This window comes from Canis lupus, chromosome 27 (genome assembly GCF_048164855.1).
Source record: "Canis lupus baileyi chromosome 27, mCanLup2.hap1, whole genome shotgun sequence".
NCBI classification, from domain to species: Eukaryota; Metazoa; Chordata; class Mammalia; order Carnivora; family Canidae; genus Canis; species Canis lupus.
This window is the reverse complement of record NC_132864.1, coordinates 24,897,140-24,922,587: the sequence shown is the minus strand read 5'-3', so window position 1 is coordinate 24,922,587 and position 25,448 is coordinate 24,897,140. Positions and strand designations below refer to the sequence as shown.

General features: G+C 46.6%; 2 long non-coding RNA genes across 4 annotated transcripts in view; one reads left to right on the top strand and one right to left on the bottom strand.

The window, feature by feature from the left end:
* LOC140619501 (uncharacterized) overlaps positions 1–14,061 on the bottom strand; it is a 65,080-nt gene extending 51,019 nt beyond the window's left edge. Inside the window, exons 1-2 of one of the 2 annotated variants that reach the window (XR_012019378.1) lie at positions 13,264–14,061; positions 4,590–4,769 (exon numbers count right to left, since the gene is read on the bottom strand). This is a non-coding gene — a long non-coding RNA (uncharacterized lncRNA). The remainder of the gene's footprint in view (positions 1–4,589; positions 4,770–13,263) is intronic. The other variant, XR_012019377.1, reaches the window with a different exon arrangement.
* On the top strand, positions 13,415–20,749 carry LOC140619499 (uncharacterized). Of its 2 annotated transcripts, none has more exons than XR_012019370.1 (3): positions 13,415–13,649; positions 15,155–15,357; positions 18,413–20,749. It is a non-coding gene; the product is annotated as an uncharacterized lncRNA (long non-coding RNA). The 2 variants fall into 2 exon arrangements; XR_012019369.1 differs by having other exon boundaries at positions 13,418–13,962.
* Positions 20,750–25,448: the final 4,699 nt, after the last annotated feature.

The window sequence follows — 25,448 nt, the reverse complement described above, 5'->3', positions numbered from 1 at the left end:
TTAATACAGTTTTATTGGAACACAGCCACATGCATTGTTCTTCATTGTCTTTGGCTGCTTTTGTATTAGAACAGCAGGTTGAGCAATTGCCACAGAGACCATGTAGCTCAAAAAGTCTAAAATATTTACTCTCAGGCCCTTTTCAGAAAAAGTTTGCAGACCCCTGCAGATAGGCAAATAATAGAATTTCTATTGCGATAGTACTCAAAAAAAAATTTCCTTCACTTCCCTCTCCCTTCTCTTTTGAGAGACATCATGACAAACCAGCAGAGCAGGCATGTGTAGGCAGAGGATCTTTCTAGGGTCCATCAACTTCCACCCCATTGGCAATGACTAAACATGAAGCCACAGAATTCACATAAGGCAGAGGACTGGGTCGAGACGAGCTTTCATGGCTGCTGGAGCATATAGGCTCTGACTCCATTACCCATTGCAGAACTTCACCACTCAAAGATCAATGACGCAGCCTAGATGATGCTGGCAGCCCACGGGCTGCAGATCCCAATTTTTCCTCTGTGATAAATGAGGAGCAATCTCCAGAAACTCTAGCCTGAAAGACAGCCCTAGTTAAATTACTTTATCGCCCAGCTGAGAGATGGCCAGCTTGGAGAAGAGGTACTCAGGCAGCATGCTAACTAGAGCCAGCATTAGCACATGGGCTCTTTCTTGAGTACCAGACCCCTCCTTCCTCCTTCCCAACAAAGCACAGAACTCCACTCTGCAACTGGCCTCTGGAATCCACCCTCCTGCCATTCCACTTGTGAAAAAAGACTGGGCATCTGTGAAAAATATGCTCATCCTATGTGCATACATCCAGTGAGATCACTGTTTGCATGTTTGTTGAGTGGCAGAGAACTTATACATAATGATGTCCTTGCAGATATTTGAAATGCTGGTATATTGAGCTTAAAAGAGTGCTCTAGAGCAGTGCCTAAGTGCACAGGCATCAGAGAGATTCAGAATAGGGTTCAAATCTCAGCTCCTCAACTCACTCTCATGGGCAAATGTCTCCATTTGGGATCACTCAGAAATTTCCTCTGGGACAAGAATTGGAGTACAAGTAGTTTATTTAGAAGGTGACCTCTTGAAGTACCAGCAGGGGACAGGGGTCATGCAGGGTGTATATTAAGGTAGCTACCAAGATGTGCAACTGGAATTGAATTCTTCTGGAGACCCCTGGGAGCCAGTGCTGAACACTGCCTCAGTGGTAACTCATCCAAGGAACAAGGGAGCTGGGGTATTTATACACCAACTCCTCCTATAAGTCATTATTCAAGGGCTGCCCCTGGGGGCATTAAATCCCTGCCACTTCTGGCCTGCTATGCATGGGGACTCTGGTGGTCAATGAGATCCCTTGGGGGGAAAAAGCTGCACATGCTGGCAATTAGAACCATGAAATGGTAAGACCTAACAGAGTAAGTGCAGAGGGGCACCAATAGCATACACTACAACAAGCAATCTAAACTCCCTGTTTCCTTATCTATAAAATGTAATAATACCTACTATCATGGGCTTGCTTTGAAGAGTAAAGGCAATACCATAAGTTATAAGAATAAGAGTCAGCACAGTGCCTGGCGTAAGTACACATTCAATGGCAGCTCTGTCTATAAGACCCAGGTTGCACAATCAAATACACAATGAATGCCATGCTCATTTTTTTTAAAAATCAACTCTGACAAACCTCCCCTCTCCTACCTATGGCGTTAGTGAGAAATTCAATCTCCATATTTTGGAGGTGGTTCTCCCACCTTTCTAAGGTGGCACTGGAATCTGAGAGGCTTAATGTGGGGCTCAGGAAACAAAGGCTAGGCCTCTGGTCTTCAGTTCCCTATGTGTGGCTGATGGGCTATCATCCAGCTCTACAGAATTGTGTAAATTTGGCCACAGAAATCTTTGTGCAGACTGAAAGCCCCAGTAATCAGGGCCCATCTTCCTTTGGAGCATCCCAGTCCTTCCACACCACCCCATCCCAACCACCAGTGGGGTTCCAGCCATCCCCTCAGGACCCTACAGAGCATCACAGCATCTGTAGAGAGCCAACCAATCCCCTTCTGGTGTTGAGGAGTCTCCTTCCCTCCACTCCCACTGTATCTGATATTCCCCTATTCCTCAAAGGTACTTGTCTCCCTGTCTCTCCCTTTGAGACCTAAGACCAGCATCATCTAGGCTGCACATCATCATCGAGCTATGAATGGAGATGTTCTGTGACAGGCAGTGGAATCAGAGCCCTTCACTCTCCTACAGCATCCCTGAAAGCTCTCATTAACCCAGTCCTCTGCCTGATGTGAATTCACGGGCTTTGTAAGTAGGTCATTGGCTATAGAGTAGCTTTCAACTCCCCCTGGGACATTTGTGCCTGCAGATGACTACTTGTCCAGTTTGTCACAATGTGTAACAAGATGGAAAAGGAAAGAGAGAAGGAAACAAACATTTATTGAGTACCATAGTAGCAGACATGGCACATCCTGTCTACCTCGTGTCCATCCGCTTTTCCCCTTTACTAGCAGTATCTAGTACAGAGGAGAATTGACAAACAACTCCCCTGCATTCTGATTCTTTTCCTGTAGAAAAACAAAACACAAATTAATATCTCAATGAATTATCCTGCCTTATAAAACTTTGTGCTAAGTCAACTACCATCTCATACCAAATTCTAATATAAGCCAGTAGCAAGAGCCAATCATCTAGTGGGGAAAGAAAACGTCAAAACTGTAAATTCTATTTATTCATGGTTTGGTTGAGGTTTTTTTTCTGTGAATCTGAAACAAGTTAATTTTGGTAAAGGAGAATGCCTAGTCTTCAGCAAGTGCTCAATACGTGTTCAGTCTAGCACAGCAAATATGCCATTCTGGAGACATGTTCACACTCTGAGAAACAGAATTGTGTTATTTCTCTGGTAGTGGCCAAATGTCTGCTTCTCAAAACAAAACAATTACTTTTCCCAAAGGGATGGGAGAGTGATCCAGGAAAATATCACCTTGCCTCCTCACCATCAAAGGTAGCAAATGCATGAAAATTTAATACAGATAATTTGCATCTATTTGGGGCTTTTAGCATTTCAAAATGGTCTCACTTCAGTTGCTGTATTATGCAAGACTTCACAAGTGTCAGAAACTCAACTCAAAGTTATTAAGCCTAAAGGGAGAATTTACTGCCTGGTGTAACCTGGAAGTTTAAGTGTGGCTTAATCCAGGCACTCACAAGACAGCATCAATACTTGGTTCTTTTCTATTTTGTATCTGTGTGTTGGCTTCATTCTCAGGTTGGTGTGTCCTCCAGCATAACAATGACTGACACAGGTCCTTGCTTACATGCCACCAGCCAGAGAGACATTCCAGCAGAAAAAGAAGATCGGGCTCCTAGTATCTCTTGCCTTAGTCCTGGAAAGCATTGGACCAGCTCTGCAGTCATGTGCCTTACGTGAGCCAGTCACTGTGCTGGGGGATGGGTAGGTGCTCTGATTGGTCAGGCCTCACCTTGCCTATGCAGGTAGCCTAGAATGGGACTAATCAAAGAAGAGATGGCTCCTCACTATAAATCAGAGTGATGTTACCAGGAGGGGAGAAAGGTGCGCCAGGCAGGAATGCATAACTGGTGTCCCTGCAGGATCCACAGCTATCATGTAATTCTCACGGGGCCCTACGACCCCCAAAATGATCATGTGGGTCTTTTACTCTTTTTTAAATCTCAAAGTGAAACACACTCACTGTAATAATTACTTTTATTTTATAGATGAAGAAAGGGTCAAGAAAAACCCAAATTCTCAGTCACTCTGTCTCCAGAGTGGGGACCCTTACATCACTCAGCACATCTACGCACTGTCTTTTCTACCGAGGTCCATTTACAGGCCCAGGGGTCATTTTCAGGAATGTCCAAATTCTTCTACTATATGTATCAATCAAAGCAACCAAATAGCATTCCTCATCCCTTGCTCACAACCCAGGAAAATCAAATTTCAGGTGCCTATTTTGCAGCCACCTGGAAGGGGAACTGATCACTGAGCCAGTAATTCTTTGTTGGGTTAATGCAGCAGTCACCTGGGTGCTTGTTTAAAACAGTTACTTCCTAAGCTCTACCCCACACACCTGTGAAATCAGACTCTCTCAGACAGTGGCATCCGGCTTCCAGGATGGTCCCCAGTGATTCCTGCCTCCCAGTGAATCTCTAGTATTTGCATCTTGTGTCCAGTCCCTCATCCTTGACTAGGCCTGCCCTATTGTCTTAGCTCCAGCTGCTATAACAAAAATGCCAAATGATGGGGTTGATGTAAACAATAAACTATTTTACAAGTTCTAGACTTGTAAAGTTAAAGATCAAAGTGCCAGAGCTCACTTCCTGGTTCAAAGATCACCATCCTTTTGCTATGTCCTCACCTGGGAGAAAGGGGCAAGGGAAATCTCTGTGGTCCCTTTTATAAATATCCCATTCATGAAGACCTTCATGACCTAATTACCTCCCAAAGGCCCCACTTCTTAAACCATCCCATTGGGGATTAGGTTTTTAACACATGGACAAACACTCAGTAACCAGTAGGATATTGTGGGAGCTGACTTCTGCAGCCAGGTCATAAACAACATCACATTGTCTACCTTGTTCTCTCTTGAATCACTTGTTCTGGGGAAGTCAGCCGCCATGTCATGAAGATGCTCAATCAGCCTTATGGAGGCTTCCATACGCTGAGGACCTGAGTTCTGCTGACAGCCATGTGAGAGAGCCCCAGCCGCAGCCCAGCTCCAGTTCACACTCTGACCGCAACCTCATGAGACCACCTGCCAAAACCAACCAGCTAAGATGCTACCTGATTCCTGACCCTCAAAAGCTATGTGAGGCACAAATTCACTGTTGTTTTAAGCTGTTATGTTTCATGGTAATTTGTTACATAGCAGTAGATAGTTATTCTACAGAGTGAGCCCAGAAATCTGCATTTTTTATAAGCTTCCTGAGTAAGTTAGATATACATTTGTCAAAGTCACTGCAGCCCCAGGATGTTCCTGCAGCACTGTATAGACAGTGACATCAGTACTCTCCAGGGAATTAGGAAGCAAATTATAGTCCACCCCCAAATTATAGACAGTAATACAGAGTACACAGCTACCTTATCTTTTTTCAAAGGAGGCCCAGTATCATTTCATGACACATTGAATGAAAAAGCAGTTAGCATGTACTATGCCATCCCATTTTTGTTTTATAGGTGGTATTATTATGTAATCCCTCATGCCCCAGGAGTCACCAACCTGTAAATATAAAATAAAGTCTTCTATTCCTTAAAGAGAGTTCCCTTTACTCCTAAATTATCAAGGCACAAGCCCACAGCAGCCTAATTGCTTAGAATTTGTCCTTTCTTTTTCTTTTTTTTTAAAGATTTTATTTATTTATTCATGAGATACGAGAGAGAGAGAGAGAGAGAGAGGCAGAGACACAGGCAGAGGGAGAAACAGGCTCCATGCAGGGAGCCCAACATGGCACTCAATCCCGGGTCTCCAGGATCACGCCCTGGGCCGAAGGAGACATTAAACCACTGAGCCACCCGGGCTGCCCAGTCCTTTCTTTTTCTAAGGGTTCCTCAAGAACCTACTGAGTTCAGGAATGAGTCCACATGTCCTTTTGACTTTGGCCTCCTGCCACCCCATCTCTGTGTTCTGCAGGTATGACTCCCACCTCTGGCCCAGGAGGCAAGATGCTGTTCCGCCATCCAAATTCCCCACACAGACCTCGAAAATATCCAAGTGAAACCAGGCTGTAGGGTTGGCTTGTTTTTACACATGTATAATACACGAAAATCCCATTCTAAAAATTAGTTTTAAGTGGGGGATGGGGTAGGTAGTAGAGGCAGCAGCGCATAGTGGTTCAAATCCTGACTCCACCTCTTAAGTGGGCACTGTTGACTTCTTTCTTGATGTGCCCCTGCCCATCACAAATTCAAGGCCACAGTTCCTATTGTTTTCTATGTATATAGCGCCCCCTGGAGGTGTGCCTTTGTTTCTGCATCATAATAAGGATCCTAATCTTAATCCATAGGGTCATTATTAGGATTGGACAGGTTAACTCATTCAAATAAAGCCCCTCAACAATGTGTGGCCCAGAACAAGCACTCAGCCATGTTGCCTGATATTTTAATTGCCATCATTAGTGTCTATATAGACCCTACACAGAATCCCACTGCCCTCCTTAGAAGTCACCCCCCCCCCTTATTGTGTAAGCAGGCACCTTTGCAGAGTGTTCTCTCTGTATGCACTTACATACACACAGAAACATAGTTCTGCACTGGCTTTTTGCTTTTTGAATGAATGGGATCACTCTCTATGAATTGCTCCTTAGCATTGTGTATCAGAGAAACATCCACATCCACAAGTATGGATCTGCCTCACTTTAGTGGGGACACACCATGGTTTGTCTAATAATCCCCATGAGATGGACACCTAGTTTATTCTGTTTTATGCTATTGCAAACAACCCTTTTGGTTTGATGCTGCAAAGAATGCCAATACATGTCCATCACACTAGTATTTAGATGAGATTCCTAGAGGTGGCATTTGTGGACCAAAGGATATTTGCATTCCAAATATTGACAGGTCCTCAGACTTTGAAATTACTACAGTTGGCAAGATAAGAGAAGAGACATAGTAACATGAAGATTACTTTTGAACCATTGTTAAGAAAGTTTCCTCTCTTTCAATCCTGAAGAGCGGACACCACATCCAAACTCCATGGCAAGGAGCTTGCTCACTTAGCACTTATGATGTTTTTTTGGGGGGAGTGGGGGGTGGTATCCACTCCTCCAAGTTCCCACCCAGCTCCTTCTGGGCCAAGAAAAATGAGGAAGAAGACTTCTTGCCAATAGACCAACAATACCTCCTCATGAACCAGGGGAACTGCTCCCCCATGGAGAAGTCCTAGTGTCACATGCAGTGAATCTCGTGGCCCAAAGAAGACAACCACATTGCCTGTAGGATAGTTCCAAGTCTGTCTGTTGGGTCTTATACATCACCACTGGAAAGGAGACCAATGCTGGAGGCCTGAGTCCTCCTCGCCAGATCAAATGTGCACATCCCTCCTGCCACCATCTGGCTCTCATCCCCACCATCAGTGAGCAAATGCTTAGGGGAGAATATACACCCCATTTCCCACAAGCAAACAGGCACATTCAGGCCTGAAGCAGCCCACTTCCAAGTTCAGAAACAGATTTTTCTCCAACACTGCAGGGGCACATCTGCTAGCACACACACGTGCACACACACGCACACACACGGTTTGCATTACATTCTTCTGAGAACACTTAACAGCCCTGTCTCTGGTTTCAGCATTTGGGTTTTCAGGGTCTCCCTCAAGAACTGTAGATAGATATTTTTCTTTTCTGCTCACTGAGTGCTCACACACAGAATCAAGGGATATTCCTTCTCAAACAGAAATTCCAGTCTCCCTCCCAGAAAGTAGGAAATGCATGTAATGTTTTAAATATGAGTTTTCTGGGGTGCCCGGGTGGCTCAGCTGGTTAAGCATCTGCCTTCGGCTCAGGTCATGATCCTGCAGTCCCAAGATTGAGCCCTGCATCGGGCTCCCTGCTTAGAGGGAAGTCTGCTTCTTCCTCTGTCCTTCACCCATCTCATGCTCTTTTCTCATTCTCTCTCTCAAATAAATAAAATCTTTTTTAAAAAATAAATAAATTAGGGTTTTCCCAAGCATTTCCCCAAAATGTGCAAGTTGATTCTACTCCAAGAATCCTATTAAATATACATTTATATTTTTCATTCCTTCAACCATATCTACTGAGCACTACTACATGTCAAACATCAGTCTGGGTGCTGAGGACACAGAAGTGGGAAAAACAAGCCAAGACTTTGCAGGGATTACATTCCAGGGGACATACACATGGTGGCGGGGGGGAGCCTACAAAATATTTTTAAGTAATAATGGTTATTCTGAGGTTTGTGAAGACAGCAGACCTTTTTGTTTTCCTTTTATGTTTTGCATTATTTGAAACTTTCCTGTGTGGGGAAAAAAAAATCATGGTTTAGAAGAGTATCATTGTGAGTGTGTGCTCACAATATAGTGCCACGTGAAAACCACTGACTACAGAAGGATATGCAATGTGCTATTTTTGGTTATATATATATTGTGTGTGTGTGTGTGTGTGTGTGTGTTGCTGGTGGTAATTTGTGACTGGAGGAATTATAAAGGATTCTGTTATTTCATTTTCTTTGTGCCCTTCTGTGTTTTCCAAGAGTCACACACTGAGCACACACAGCTTTTATGAATACAGGGGAAATGTTATCGAACACCCGGAATGGCTGCCTAGCCCTAAGGTATTCTATCCATCAGTCTATCAGATTGCCAGAATGTTCTCCATTAGAGTCACTCATATGATTAAACACTGTGTTCATGGAGGCTCCTGTTAAAATACGGAAGAGGAATAGCACACTGGCCTCTGTGAGGGTTCACGCGGTGAGGTGGGAATGTGAACGAGGGGATCGAGAAACAAACTGTTGCTCTGGAGAGCAGAGAGGTCCCCCCTGGCTCAGCAAGCCAAGGACAGAGAGGGAACGGCCGGAGGAGTGGACACCAGCGTGGCCGAGTGGGAATGACGTGGCTAGCCTTGCTGGGAGGCTGGGGGGAGGAGGGAGGACTCCTGTCCTGAGGGTTATTCTGGAAGCGAGGTCAGTGCTAATTAGCAGACTAATGAACAACCTGTTTGCTCCGAGGAAAAGGACACCTATTTGTGGGAGGTTTTCTCAGTCGTGAATGGCTTGGCCCCAGTTTTCAGAAGCAACGTCTGGAGTGACATCACTGTCCTCTGTCACAGCTGCCAGAGCTGAATGTCACCACAGCACCCAAACGACTCACTCACCCATCTCTCTCTCTCTCTCTCTCTCTCTCTCTCTCTCTCTCTCTCTCTCACTGTATGTTTTCATCCATTGTCCTGTTTGGTACCATCTGACAGAGAAGGGGGTCCTCAGCACCCCAGCAGGAGAGCAGAGGGGAGGAAGGGCCCGCCAGCAAAGAGGTAGATCCTTCCTGATGTAATCCTACCAGGCACACCTCTGCTCTGTGCTTCCTGCACTCTGCATGTTCCCGGTGCCTGCATCCAAGTGACCCTCAAAGCCTCCTTCTGCTAAGACACTGTGATCACCCACACCTGAGGCGGAGGATGGGGCGTGGGGGCGTGATTTAGCCAACATCCCCGAATGAGTCCATCTCTGTGATCTCTGACATCACTTCACTCAGCCTCCACTACAGCCCATCCCTCCTGCCCTCCCGGAAATCTGAGGTGCAGGAACCATAATCATCAAGGGAAGGTTAATATTACAATAGCATCGCACCCAAATTAAGACAGACAAGTTCAAATCTTTCACCTTTACCCCCAGTCCTATCAACCTGTCAGCAAGTTTTGTTGGCTCTTCCTTCAAAATATATTGGGGATCCAGTTCCTCCTTTTAACTGAGGCCACGCGAGGCCAAGGCACCAGGATTTCTGCTGCCTCAGCCTCGGTGAGCTCCCCGCTTGCACACTTGCTCCCCCGCAGGCTGGTCACACACGTAGCAGCCAGAGTCCTCTCTTGAAAATACCGATTGGATCATGTGTCTCTGGTGGCACTTAAAATAAAACATCCATTTCTCACCCTGGTCTAGGAGGCAGAGCACGGTCTGTCTGCTCCTGTGACCTCGTCTGCTATAGCATTGTCCCCACGGACCCTGTCCTCTCTGTTCCTGGAAAGCCCCCCAGCTCTCCCTCCACCCCATCCCCTGGCCTTTGCCCTTGCTGGTCCCTATCTCTGGAATTCTCAGCTGCTAGGTGTCTGCACAGCTAGTTCTTTCTCCCCCTTCAGGTGGCAACTCAGATGTCACCTCCTCCTAGAGGCCCTCCCTGAGTCCCTGTAAAATCCCCGACCCCCCTGGAGTCATTCCCATCTCATCAGCTGCGTCATGCCTTCAAAGAATTTCTCACCATCTGCAACCACCTTGTTCACCTGTCTATTTGTTGATTGTCTGTCTTCCCAGACCACCACACAAATGCTACCAGGGCAGGGCCCAGGTCTATTTTGCTCAAGCATCCAATACATAATAGGTGCTCAGTAAATACCTGAGAAGAAAGGGAGGGTGGGGGAGGGCAGGAGGGAGGGACAGAGAGAACGGAGACCTGTCTGGGCTCCCCACGCCCACATGCATGCTGCAGCTCCAAACACTCAAGTAAGAGTCAGCTAAGCAGGGCAGCAGGCCCAGAGCCATCCCTACCCTCCATCAACACCACCACATCCAGGATTGTTTGTCACTTGGCATGAGCCCCCATGAGTCCAGTCATGGCTGTTCAGAAAAGCTGGGACCTCTACTAATGAAGTGAGCAGAGACTCAGCAGCCAAAGCTTGCAACATCACTGAGAACGCTTCTCTCTGAGTCAGGTTTATGGCTCTTGTCTTTATTATTAACATTATAGGGGGATCCCTGGGTGGCGCAGCGGTTTGGCGCCTGCCTTTGGCCCAGGGCGCGATCCTGGAGACCCGGGATCGAATCCCACGTCGGGCTCCCGGTGCATGGAGCCTGCTTCTCCCTCTGCCTGTGTCTCTGCCTCTCTCTCTCTCTCTCTGGGACTATCATAAATAAATAAAAAATTAAAAAAAAAATTTTAACATTATAGGATGCTCTAATAGGTCTGTGAAAAATAGCCAACACCTGTAGAGTTCCACCTTCCAGCATCCAGCCCTGACCTGAGGTCCTGGGGTACACCCGCGCCCATATCACAAGCTTGGTGCAGGGGAGAAGGGGTCCACACTGAGCTGGGGAGAGGATCCATCCCTCCCTGTCTTGGAAATCCCTTCCCTTTGCTCTGCAAGGACCAGAAGCCCATGTCAAACCAACCATGGATGATTCCCCCCAAGTCCCAATTTCTCTCTCCGGCAGGAAGAAAGCAATATTGATTCTGTAGGCTCTGGGGATGGTAAATTTGCCCCTGTCAGGCAAGCTCTGCCAGAGTGGGGAGAAAACAAACCACTCCAGCACCTAAATCTAGTAAACCGGGGAGAGGTGGCAGCCAGGATTGCTGCAGGGGGGAGTAGTTAGGGGCCAGGAGAGATTTATGGGGCACCAGCAGGAGAGAAATGTGGGTGGTTGAGTCCATTCTTCTGCCAACTCCAGATTTATACACTCCAGGCCTAGTTCACTGTCCCCATGGGACCTCAGGGACCTCTTGGCCTCTCCTCCTAGCCTTGGGGAGATTAATCACAGAGAAGAGGCGAGTGTCGGTGTATCGCTGTGGGTGTGAGTGTGCCAGTGTTTGCTCAGATATGTGTGTGAATTGTGTGTCTTTTTGTAATAGCCTCGGTGCATTTGTGTATTGTGTGCACGTATGCATTTGTGTTTCTCTTTGGCTACACCTTTCGAATACATGCTATCAGTATCCCTTTCAAATGCCCTTTTGGGGATTTGCTACAAGGTCTATGTTCCCCTCCTCTACTGCAAATCATGAAGCCTCAGCTTCCCTTCCTGAATGTTGAGGCACCTTCTCCCATGCTGACCACAGAGCACACCTTGGAGGTGGTCTTGGATTATATTCAGGGAAAAATGGAAATCTGTGATTGTGATATGTCAAGAAAATGAGATGGCTGGTCTCAAGCCCCTAGTTGGTGAATACCCTCTTCGTTCCTTCCTGTGAGTCAGTTCTGATTTAGGACAAAGATTGTAAAATCGTGGGTCTGTAGTTTTTTCTTTTTCTTTCAACATGTGCAGCCCTTCAATTCTCTCCTCCTCTGCCTCATGACCTGGATGCTACATAACGAGATGGTAGCATCAGAAAATATCAAAGCAGCCTGAGTCCTTAAGTCATTGCATGAAGGACCACCACCTAGAGAGTCGACTAACCGTCACCAGAATTCACACAGGAGAAATAAAGCTTTGTTGTGTGAAGCCACAGAGATTTCTGGGTTTGCTTGTTACTGCAGCATTAGTGGGCCTATCCTAACTAATACAACACATAAATCATCTTATATAGAACTGGTAAGAAATAAAAAAAATACGTTTTGATGTACTGGACCTGGCTATTTCCAAAGTCCTATTCACCTTCAAGACATGAAGATCCTAAATTCTTATGATTGCATGGCCCTAATTCTTTCCCCAGTCATACCACTGGAATTTCTACATAGATGAAATCTTCTCCTGATATTGCCACCCAACCCTCAAGAGTGTTAGGGGATAAGTCTAAAGGTACTGTCAGGCTGTCCCAGAATGGTAAAGCATGAAACTCAGGGGTTTGTTTTGCTTTGTTTTGTTTTGTTGCTATGACCACAAGCCTTTTGTATTTACTACCCACCTCAGAATTCAGCCAACTGCATTGTCACCCTGTGAGGGGTAGCTGTTCCCAACCCAATCCAAACCCCTTCTCTCCAGATGCCTTTCTGTGATCAAGACCTTCCCAATTAAGGAAATCACTTTGAAATTAACCACAGAAGACTCCTGTGAAGTGCTCTTTGGCTTCAAGCAAGCTGGGTGCCTTAAGGGTTTATTCTGGCTCTTTATCTAGGTGAACTGGTCACTCATATCTAACTGAAGTACCAGTGACCTAGGTTCAATCTCTAATCTGGTAATGTCCTAGCAGTGTTGAACTTTGACAAGTTTCTTAGCATCTCCAGGCCTCATGTTCCTCATCTGTCAAATGTGGACCATAACAGTACCTACCATAGGGTTGTCCTGAGGAAACATGAACACGAAACTAGTTCTCTAAGCTTAAGTGAATCAGAATAGCCCTTCACATAAGCAGAATAGGGAAATACATTGTATTCAAAAATCCTTTTCCTCCCTACTCTGGCAAAGTGTCAGTACTTTTGCCATTAGAGTCATAAATTGGAATTAAGATATTGCCTCTAGAAATAAACTTGACCTGAGAAGATAGCCCTTTGACTCATTATTGCTCTCTAGCTAAGACTGGCTTCTCAGGTGTGTCATTGCTCTGCAAATGAGAGACAATGAGACAGGGGACTAGTGGATTTTGATGATGAGGAGAGCCCATGCTTGGGCATTGCTGGGGAAGTCCTGGTCAAGTGATAAGAAGCCCCAAGCACTAAAGAGACAGCATGAAAGTAGTGTATGAATCACATCTCCACTTGAGGTCTCCATTTCTTCCTGTGTAAAAGCCATAGGATGCATTGAGAGCCTAAAGTGGCTGCCACAAATTTTAAAGTGTGGTGGACTTGTTTTCACTGCTATTGCCATAACCATTATGATTACCCTACCCACAAATGCTCTTATAAAACCACCCCTCCCTTCAGTGCTCCTCATACCTTCTCCTTCCTAGAGCCCCATACTGTGCAGCTGGATGAATCAAAACAAACACTCTCCAATTTCCAGAACTCTCTTGGAATCATTGTTTGTTCTCCAAGAGGGTGGGCTTTAATTCCTTTGAGGTGAGAGCCTGGCTTCCATTCCTCTCTGCTGTCATGGAAACCAGGGCACTGGCAACTTGGCAAGGAAACAAGAACGCAGCTTTCTTCTTTCACCAAGCAGAGGGAAGGCTGAGACAACTTCAGCACAGGAGGAAGAGACCTTACAGTTGATTTGATCTCCCTTTGTGAAGGAACAGCCACCCAGAAGGTGCCACCCAGAGCTGCTCACTCACAGAGCCCAGGAACTGACTTCAGAACCATGGAAAGTTCCCTAAGACTTAAAGGTTGAATGAGGAGGCTACACCATATTCTGACTTCTACAGAAGGCTGAGTATTAAAGCTGGAGACTGTGCTGTGTTTAAGAGTGCCAGAACCACAGAGGGGAAGTGTGAAGTATCATTCAGTTCACAGTTCCTCAAAGTGTGTTCCGAGGGCCCAGGCACCAGAATAGCCTAGAACACTGCTCCTTCTGACATCTGAATCATTCTCTGCAGGGTAGAGCCCTGGATTGTGCATTTTAACACATTGCCTCAAATAACTCTGATGTACATCAAGGCTTGAGGCTAAGTGATCTGGTGCCACACTCATTTATTTCAGGTGGGAAAATGGTATAGTCAAAGTGAAGTACATTTCCCCAGTTCAAAGAGCAAGTTGAAACCAGAATCCATGTGTCGTAATTACCAATATTTCTCTAAACCATCCTGGGTCCTATCTCAAAACCCTACCCTAAGTACCTATGCTGATGGCTCCAGCAAGCACATGAGATAATAATGCCTTAGGTAATCTCTCTGACAGTTCTCTTCTATGATACAAATTCTCCCTGGGAAATGTGAATTGTCTTACCACCATATTCATATACCTGGAACCTAATGCACACACAGATGCTCAGTACATATTGGCTGAGCTAACTAATCGATTTGTGTACTAATGGATGAATGAACTGCTCAACAATGGGGTGGGATGTCTCTTTAGTGCAGCTATAATAAAAATGCACACTTATTGAGCAAGCATTATATGGCTAGCTACAAGGCTAAGAAATCAACATTCAAAGGCCCATTGAGTTTGCACAACAACTCGATGAGATAGGAACTATTACCATCCTCAATCCAAAGATGAAGAAATACAGCTTGGAGAAGTTTAGTAATTTACCCAAGGGACACACAGGTGTGGCAGAGCTGGGATTCAAACCCAGGTATACTGAGTCCAAAGGCTGAGCCACATTTTCTGGACACACCAGGAAAAGCCACTTGTCCTTATGAATAGCCTCTGCATACTGGGAAGAAGGTTAAGCAAAAGGCCATCCAAGCCCCTGTGATGTGTTTGGTCATTAGCTAGAGCCTCTGATTGGGGCCTACTAAAGAGAGGTTAAATTTATCCATGCATCCATCCATTCATTTCTTCATTCTGCAAATGTTCATTGGCCACCTAATACATGCCAGGCCCTGTTCTAGGTACTGGTGCACAGTAGTGAACAATACAGACAAGGTCTCTGTTTAGTTGAGAGAGACGACACACAAAAAGCTAGCATAGGCACTGTGATATCAGGCAATGATGAGTGCTAAGAAGAAATACAGCAGGGCAAAGGGGATGGAGAGTGCCAGGGCATGTAGGGAAACAGCATAAGAGAGCCACTGGCACACGGCAGCTGAGTCTGCAAGAACCCCAAACAATTAGCTAAAAAATAACATGTTAGGCAACCCACTGTTTGGATCAGAACCACCAAACCTTCTCAGGGATTTTTTTCCACTGAACCGATCTTATGTTGTCTTATTTTTTTCTCTTTTAACAGAATTGTTGATGCATAGATAGAAATAGAACCTGAGAGCTGGAAGCTATGACCAATGCTCCATTCCCTGGGTTAGACTGGGCCTTTCTTCTGTTTAAGACAGCACTGCTGTGAACAGTGAGGACTGGCAGGAATGCCCGCTCAGGGCTCAGAAAGAACAGAGGCCTGTCCATGGACAACTGTCAGCTGGGACTCTCTGGAGACAGGTATCAGAAGCTTTCTAAATCTAACATTAGTAATAAAAGGGGACATGTAAAGGTATGGAGTATTACAAAGAACCCAGGGTGGAGACCTGTCAGGGCTCAGGAGAGACCTGAATGAGCAGGAGAAGGCACTCAGGATGCCCGTCTCCTCTCTACCTCTGCCCTTCAGCCTGTGTCTCTCCCCAAACATGGGTTGTCCAATTTAGGTGACAAGAGATAAGGTAGCTGCCTACAGCTCCCAAGTTTTATACTTTAGCTCAAAAGCATCCTTTTGACACTAAATCTTCTTAGTCCAAATCTCAAGTTCCCAGGGAAGAGGTTCCACTTGGCCTATTTGGGGCTAGGGTTTTCTACTTTTGGCCAGTCAGCTCTGGACAGGGAGCATGGAATTCTATTCTTTTTAAAGGTTTATTTTATTTATTTGAGAGAGAGACAAAGAGAAAGCATGAGTAGGGGGAAGGGCAGAGGGAGAGGGAGAGGGAGAAGTAGACTCCTGGCTGAGCAGGGAGCCCCATGTGGGGCTCGATCACAGGACCCTGGGATCATGACCTGAGCAGAAGGCAGATGATTAGCCAACTGAGCCACCAAGGCACCTGAGAGGGGAACTCCACTGACCAATTATGAGAAACTCAAGTATCAGAGGAGCAATGGAGGAATCATTTTCAGGAATAAGGGAATCAGTGTGAGCTGTGCAGAATCTCATAAACTTGCCATGACAATGACACATCCTGGACCCTAAAAACAGAGACAATGTGCACTCCAAGGGCTGAGCAATACGACCAGGGAAGAACCTGGGGTCCATCCCACATGGAAGTCAGTGATGGGGATGAGAGAGTTAAGCCAAACCCACAAACTCTGAAAAGCACCCAATTCCACTCAGTAGTCATTGAAATGGCCTCCATAAAGCTCTGAGGCAAAATTATAGATCATCATTTTAATTGAGTGCAATTGGCTATACATTAATATTCATGATTATTAGAGCAGCTAATTTTCCTCTTTATAGAAAAGTGAGTGGGGGATCATTTCAGCTGCTACTTACTTTTCTTCCCTTAGATTTCTGTGGGGGAGGTGAAAGAATAAAAGGCACAGCACTTGAAATCAGCCATCAATTTCTGAATGTTGGGTAATTATTAAGGATTTTTAATTGCTTTGACCTCTTCGAGGGGGCTAGGAAGAAGCATCTTATGAATATAAAAAATACACATATCCACAAGCCTCCAGAAGTGGCTTCTTTGGCTAAATGAAAGCAGACTATCTAAATGAGAATCCTATCTATTCCTCAGTCCCACTAACCTGCCATGGTTAGTAACAACAGCAACAATTACAACAGTAACAGTAATGATCATCATCAAAGCCCAAGTGGGATGAAGAGAGCATCTGCCTGTGGGGTGAGAACAGGCAGGGTGAAAGGAAGTCTACGAAAGGCAGAGGTGGCAACCTTAACAGGACAACTGTTTCATCGGTCAGACAATTAAATATATTGAGGATAATGGCAGCCAGTTTCTAATCACCAGAATTACATCAGAAGAGAGTTATAGAAGGGAGAAAAAAATCAGAATGAACTCTAAAGTGACAGATTAGAATCAGAAGGATCAATGTGACTTGATGGTTTTCAATATATAGAAAAAAATCTAGAAACAAATATAGATGTAAACATGTATGTGTACACACATAAACATCCCCTAGCTTTGTCCATGGAGAGGCCCTTGGAACTGTGATGCCCCAACAGCAATACACACACCAACACCAAAATCTTTACTTCTAAATATTCTCCACTAAATTGAACCAGGGCCCCCCTGAGAAATTGTTGATTCCAGGGCTGGCTCAGAGAAAATACAGGGTGAGCCTAGAACACCTTGCGGTGCCAAAAAGCAAAGCAGAACCCAGAGTAAAATGGAGGCCATACCAAGTGACACAGAAGGCAGCTTGAACAGATTCTCACTGGCCAAAAATGAGGCAGTTGAAGCTCTAAAACAAATGATGATAGTAATGTATTAAATCCACTAAGTAAAATAGCAAAGAATGAGTTCTTACTGATATAAATGAATGAATGCATGAAGTATTTGGTGACAGTATGTACACAGTTTCAAAAAACTTCCCCACAAAAATTCTAAGATAGAGGAAAAGAGTAACTTCACAGCAAAGAACCTCGGCAGAAACCACCTTGGTCACATGACCAAAGTGAGCAACACATCAGTAACAGAAAAAATAGAACTTACATGCCACCTGGCAGGATTCAATGAGGACACAGCATCGCTCCTGCGCTGTTCCTGCCAAAGATGCACAACCCGAAGATAACCTATTTTTTTTTAAGATTCATTTATTTATTTGAGAGAGAGGTCACGGGGCAGAGGGGGAGGGGCAGGGGTGAGGGGGCCCAAAAGGAAAGGATCTTAAGCCAACTCCCTGCTGAGCCTGGACCCCAAGGCAAAGCTCAAACTCATGACCCATGAGATCATGATCTGAGCAGAAACCAAGAGCCGGATGGATGCTTAATGGACCAAGCCAGCCAGGTGCCCCATGACCTGAAGCTAATCTTAAGGAATATCAGACAAAGCCAAACTGAGGGACAGTCTACTAAATAATGGACCTGTGCCCTTCAAAAGATTTAAGAATGCAGAATGAAGAATGCTCCAGACTGAAGGAGACTCAAGAGATGGGACACCTACAGGCAATGGACAATCCCAAACTGGACCCTTCTACAACAAAAGACATTATCGAGACAAACAGCAAAACTGAAACATGGTCTGAGGATTAGAGGTTAGTAAGGTATCAGGGTTAACATCCTGATCCTAATAGTTTTATTGTGATTATCTGGGAAGCTTCTTGTATTAGGGAAATAAATTCTACTATATTCAGGGGTGATGGGTTATCAGGTTGGCAGCTTTCTTTCAAATGGCTCTGGGGGAAAAAGTTACTTGTATTGAACTTACAGCTTTTCTGTAATAATCATAACTCCCAATTGGAGTGCCTAGCATTGCTGTGCACTTTTCATCTCTCTGTTTCTACCTTACAAATAATCTTACAAGTTATTTCTGGGTTCCTTCCCATTTTACAGGTGAAGAAACGGAAGGTCACAGAGGCTAAGCATCAAGCACAAGACTCTTACTTCTTTCATTCTACAAGTATTCATGGAGTCTCTGGGTGTGCCAGGCACTGGTACATATAGTGAGGAATCAAATAAGCCTGCCCTACCTTTGTGAAGCCTCCAGTCTAGGAGGGCTGTTGGCAATAACTGGGAAAGGAAACAAGGAAACAGTTCCAGGGGGTGACAAGGGCCGTGAAAGTACCGAGAAGAGGTGTGAAGAAAGATAACATTGGGGAGCAAAAGATGATGAGCCAGATCATGAGCGCCCTTACAGAATTTGGATCAGATTCTAAATCAATGGGAAATCATGGACATGATTTATGCAGGGGAGTGACAGGATCTGATTCATATCTTAAAGGAACTCCCTGATTGTGGAGAGAGATTAGATGGGGCAAAAAGAGAAAATGTAGGGGCCAGAGAGCTAGGAAGTGTCAGAGCCCATGTTCCCTGGCCCCCCACCAAGATATGTCTGACCTCATTCTCTAGCGCTCTGGGTGCCCTCCCATATTCTTGCACGCTTACCGCGTCTGGCACCCTAACCCAACTTCCAACTGCCGTGCCAGGTCCAGCTCCTTGCCTTGGGCTTTCTCTGGCTGCCCAGGGCAGGTCAGCAGTGTCTGGAATCAATGCCACCTACGCCCCTGGGGAGAGCATCCCTCAGTTGATGAGTTGTCAGAGTTAGTGGATAAATACTACAGCTCCCTAGCTTGGGGAGAATTTAGCAAAATGAGCCACTTCATAGCAACCTGGGGCAGTCTGTGCTATATAGAGGTTAAAGACGGGGGCGCTTGCTCTGAAATTAAATGAGAGCTGGGTTCTAACCCCAGTTCTACGACTCAGTGGGAGACGGAACTGAGAGGTGTACAGGCTCCTTAAGTTAGAGCTAGTGAAGGTCCCCTGTCTTTTTGTTCTTTGAACATCTTGTGTTTTAGGTCTTCCTGGCAGGGGGCACCAGTAATGGGCAACAGAATTTTCCCCCATATGAGGAGTGTTCTTTATCTGTACTGTCCAATCTGGTAGCCACTAGTTGCATGTGGCTACTGAGTACTTAAAACCTGATGAATGCAACTGAGGGACTCAAGTTTTCATTTTACTTCATTTTAATTAATATGAATGCAAACAGCCACACATGGCTAGTAGCTTCCATACTGGATGGAGCAGCTCTACACGCTGGGACAAACGCTAGGGCACATCCCGCTGGAATGGGCACCAGCACCCAGCTTCCAAGCTCTCCGGAGAAAGGCAGCAGTGGGAGCAGCAAACCACACATCCAAAGCTACGTGACGCCTCTCCTTGGGTCCCCAGGATCACCTGCGGGGTTTCTCTCTCCTTTGTCCTGTCTAAACAGTGCTGTTCCTTTACAGAGATGCACACGAATTTTCATGAGACCAAATCGTGCTAAATTGCATCTCTCGCTCTCTTGCCTCCTGACACAATTCCCCTTCTAATAAGATTTTCCCCTGCTAGCCCATTTTCGCAGCAGCTGTGCTAAAAAGCCATCTTCTGATTGAGCTGTGACTTAGGCAAGGGACAGGGGAGCGTGAGGCAGAAAGCCAGAGGGATTTAGGTCTATTTTCTCACCTCTTTGGGGGCAGCCAGGTGATATAATCAAGCCAAAGACAATTCCTCTACCACCCGCCAGGAGGTCAGAGGACCAGCACCTGCCACAGCCGCTTGCTGACAATGTTGCCAAAAGACCTCACCTCTGCCGTGGGACAGACTCACCTCCGCCATGGTACAGACCTTGCCTCCGCTGTGGGACAGACCTCATCTCACCATGGGACAGACTCATCTCCATCACAGACAGACCTCACCTCCACCGTGGGACAGACCTCACCTCCGCCGTGGGACAGACTCACCTCCGCCGTGGGACAGACCTCGCCTCCGCTGTGGGACAGACCTCATCTCCACCATGGGACAGACTCATCTCCACCACAGACAGACCTCACCTCCACCGTGGGACAGACCTCACCTCCACCGTGGGACAGACCTCACCTCCACCATGGGACAGACTCACCTCCACCATGGGACAGACCTTGCCTCCACCGTGGGACAGACCTCGCCTCCACTGTGGGACAGACCTTGCCTCTGCCGTGGGACAGACCTCATCTCCACCACGGGACAGATTCACCTCTGCCGTGGGACAGGCAGGCCTGGGGCCCTCACTTCTCTGGAGTGAACTTTCTGTTGCCTTTAGGAGGAGTGGAAACAGAGACCCATTTCTCCAGAGCAGTTATTCTCTAATAGGAGATGGTGGGAGGAACGCTGGTGGTCTGAAAGCTCTTCCAACAAGTGCAGCAGAAGTGATGCTTTCTCTCCTCCCTTCATTCTCTAGCCCTGGTCTCTGGCACCCTGCATGTCAGGGTTTCCCTCCCTTTCTCCCCATGTGCGCAGCAGAACTCCAGCCCAGCCAGCAGCAGCCCCTCTCACCTGGAGGAATGAAATCACCTTCTGCCCCCGACAACTCCCTCTCTCACCGCACCCAGACAGAGTACCTACTGGTGGCCAGGACAGGCCCAGTCATGAGGCAGTGACAATCTATCCCTGAAAGTTAGTTACTTGGAACAATCAGAGTTCCCTTGTTGCTCACATTGCATTCGGCTAGGACATCGGCTCCAAGTCCCCACCTGCAGGATGCCACCCCCACGACAAACACCGATGGTTGCTCCTGGCAGTGCAACAGCCACCTCTTGCTCCCCAGGCTCCCTACACACGGCCACCTGCTGTCATGTCCTCCCCTTTGGCCTCATCTGCTCTTAGGCCAGGCTGTGCCAGAAGTCAGGAGGCTGCAAGATCTCTAAGGGGACAAATCACCACTTCCGTCAATTGCATTTAAACAGTTTTATGTCAGGAAGAAACATACACAGGGACATTCCCTCCCGGATTTAGCACACGGTCTACTCCTTCTTCCCTGGGGCATGCACGCCAAGAATGGCAAAACAGGGAGTCCCAAGCCCTGATTGATACTTTAGAGTTGTTAGGATTATGGAAAGGCGGTGTTTATGGATAGGCCACCCTGATCTTTGTTATTGTTGACATGAAGATTTCACACCGGTAGCAGAATCATCTGATAAACAGGGAGGAGGAATCTTCCTGGCCTGGCCAGGGCCTCTTTAACCCCATCTTGGGCAATTTTCCTGACCAGGAAGAAACAGATTAAAGAGAGGGCTCTATTTTTTTTTTTTTTAAAGCACCCTGAGCCAAAGCTGGAGCCTGGAACTCCTGAGATCCTCTCTGGTGAGGGAAGAGGAGGGCGGGGGCGGGGGGGGAAGCCAGGGGGCGAGGGTGACTCGTGTGGGCAGTAATCCTAGTTCTGCCAATTTACATCTGTGTGTGGTGAGCCTCAGTCTCCCTCTCTATAAAATGGGGATACTAATAAGGCGGCTTGAGGATTGCAGGGCAGAAAGCAAAGTCCCTTGCATATAGCAGGTGCTCGACATTATGAGAGTTTTGACATTTTGGGGTTGCTTTGGCTCCTGATGTGCCTCTTCCCCACGTCTCTACAAGCTGACTACGGGCCTTCGTTCAGGGCCTCTGCTGGGAAGCCCTCCTTGATTGGGCTTCCTTGGCCGATGACGATCTTGGCACCCTCAGAATCTGCATGCTGTTTAGGCCTCAACTGTAAACTCTGGGTAACTCTCATCTCCCCACCTAGACCATAAGCTGGAAACTGCCCTGATTTCTTCATATGTTTTGCTGAATCCAGCAGGGGTAGGACGCATAGTTCAGTACCATTCCCTGCGCTCCCTCTCCCACTGGTTCAGTCCTCAGAGCACCCTTTGAAGGAACTTTTAAGTGCAAATTAGGCCCTGCCCCTGCCCAGGTAAAAACTTTTCAAGGGACCCCAAGAGATAATGAATAAGTCATTAGCACTGATGCTCACCCCCCCATACCTTTGCCACCCCACTCCAGCCAGGCTGAGCTCTCTGTCCTTGTGAATTTTCCAGACTCCATCCCATAAGCTGCTCTGCTTTCAAAACATCCATCCTCCTCTCCATCACTTTGCACACTGCTGCCTTCTTCTCCTCCACTTGGTCCTCACCTCCTTAAGGGCAGGGGCTTTGCCTGCCTTGTTCCTTGCCATGCCTCAGGGACCTAGGACAGCCGCCTGGCACAACAATAGGGACGCAATTACCAGCAAGTCAATGCGTGAGTGAATAAGTGGGCTTCTCCTACCTCCCCCGTATCTAGGGAATGGGAATTACAAACCAAGCGTGGCTGGCAGGAAGAGATGTCGCAGACCAGGAGACAGCCTTGCAGACAATCACCCCAGAAATGGAGACAATGGAGAGGAAATCAGGCACTGCCCATGTTACAAGGTGACTGGACCTCAGAAACACCGCTGACTGAAAAAAGCCAGATACGAAAGGCCACATAGTGTACAATATCTTACATACGAGCTGCCAAGAACAGGCAAGTCTGTAAGACAAAAAACAAAAAACAAAAAAAACAGATTAGTGGTTTCCAGGGGCTGGGGGAATGGCCCGGTGTGCGAGTGGGGTGGTGTCACTAATGGGAAGTGGGCTTCTGTTTGGGCTGGTTGACACGTTCTGGAATTAAATAGTGGCTATGGTTGTACAACCTAGTCAGTATACTAAATCCACTGAATTTTATACCTTAAAAAGGGTGAATTTTATGAGGTGGATTATAGCTCAGTAAAAAAGATGATAGATAGATATTTTTTAAGTCACACCAGCTCTTTGACTGCAGTTGATGGTGATTAGTATGTTGAGATCTATATGCTCTGGTGAACATGTTCCTTCCCCTGCAATAATATCAGAGGATTTTCTTTATAAATAAATCCGAAGCATACTCCTTTAAATAAAAAAATAATAATAAAAAGGAAAGGACCAGAATGGTTAAGGTGATCTCCTTTTCCTGCCTCTCCATCAGTTCCATACTACTAACAATTTCACCCCCTTGTGAACTACACCATCCTCTGCTTTAATGCTGGATATTATCACTCACAGAGCAGCCAGTCATGACTACAGAGCTACAAGCAAGGGACAGAATGAAGCTCTGGCACCTTTCCCCTAAATACTCTCCCAGCCTCCTCCAAGCCCCCATCCAGAAGCAGGATTGGCTGAGAAAGTCCCAGTCCAAGAGCCCCCAACTGTCAACAGAGAGCACCAGAGGGAGATTGCAGATGGGCGCCCACCCTCCACCTGCTCCTGCATCCACACCCTCTGCCACGTGTCTCCCACTGGAGGCAGTGTGTCTGCTCCACTGAGATCGGTCATGTGATGTGGACTTGCACCAATAGTGTGCTATTGGACATAGCAAGTGCAAAGTCCTAAATATCCTTCTGCAGTCGGCTGGCATCTTGTGTTCCAGACAGTGGCCCCAGAAGATAATGCCCTGGATAGCCCCCCAGTCCCAAGAGGCCGAAGGCAAAGGCATGGAGGAGTCCTAAGCCTACTCTGCAGCCTGGAGCCCAGCCCAGCCTGGCCCAGCTCCAACTGAACACAGATGAGCTGTAACGTGGTAAACCACTGTGCTTCAGGGCGATTGCTCATGCACTGTTGTGGGTATTGCTAACTAGTGCTTCTAGACACCTGTGGAGGCACACCTTGGATTCCTGGAGGACAGGGGCCTTTGGTCTGACTGTTCAAACTGGCCTCAGCTCCCAGGAAATGGAGCAGTAGGCATTGGCTCTAGGATCCAATCCTGCAGCCCCTCAGAACCTAGGCCCACCTAGTGTGGTAGGAGGAGGTTTCTCAGGTAGCAGTGACCCCTGTGCATCTCAGCAACATTGCATTGGGGTCCCCTTCCCTCCACCTGCAGGGAAGGAGTGGACAGAGGCTGAGAGGGGCTCTCAGGTACCCTTCCCTTGAAGACTCTGGGTCAGGCAGGAATTAGAATCAAGGACTAATGTTTTCCTCCTAGGGGCCCAGGACCCAGCACTGTGGGCTGTTGGGATACAGTGCTCCTGGGAGGGCTCAAAGCTCTAGCAAGGTCTAGAAGGCAGGAGACAGCCACCAAGTATTTGCTGAACATGTGCCAAACTGCTTGGGTTTAAATCCCAGCTCCATCCCTTGCTACCATGTGACCTAACCTCTCTATGCCTCAGTTTTCCCATCTGTAAGATGGGATTTAAAAACAACAAGAATATAGCATACATTCTGTGGGATTGTTGTGAGGATTAAATAAGATATGTAAAGCAGTTGGCCCAGTACCTAGGACAATACTGAGGGCTCAGTCTTGGCTACTGTCATTTTCAATGTTAGGAAGAGAACAAATGGGTGAAGGGATAAAGAATGAGAGAGGGAATATATTTAGTTAGGGTGGTAATAAAAAGCTGTGCCAAAACTCTCATTTTAGCTGAGACTTGGAAGATGAGAAGGAGCCAGGCATGTGGAATAGCTGGAGGAAAGGTCATCTCAGACTAAGGAAACAAAGGTCCTGAGGTAGGACAGAGCTTGATGCTCCCAAAACATTGAAAGCAGCTGTGGATGAAGCAAGGTCAGTCCCTCCCACCTCAGGGCCTCTGCAAATACTGTTTCTTCATGAAACACTCCTCTCCTCCCTGTCCCCACCCTCACCTCCAGCCCAGCCCCTTTTGCCAGCGTTAACTGCTACTTATCCTACTACATTTGCCAGCTCAAATGTCTCTTCCTCACAGATCCTTGTGAGTTCCCAGATGAGGTCAAAATTTGTTATTACACCTGTACTCATTTCCTGGGGCTGCTGTATCAAACTTCCACAAATTTGGCTGCTTCAAATAACATAAATTCACTTTCTCACAGTTCTAAAAGTCAGAAGTCTCAAATTAAGGTGTCAGTAGAAACCTGATCCCTCTGGATGTTCTAAGAAAGAACCCTTCCTTGAGTCTTCCAGCTGCTGGTGACTCCAACTGTCTCACATGGCCTTCTCCTCTTCTCTCTTATAAGGACACTTGTCATTGATTTGGGGCTCAGCTGGATAATCCAGGATAATCTTATCTTGAGATCCATCATTTAATTACATCTGCAAAGACCCTTTATTTCCAAATAAGGTCATGTTCCCA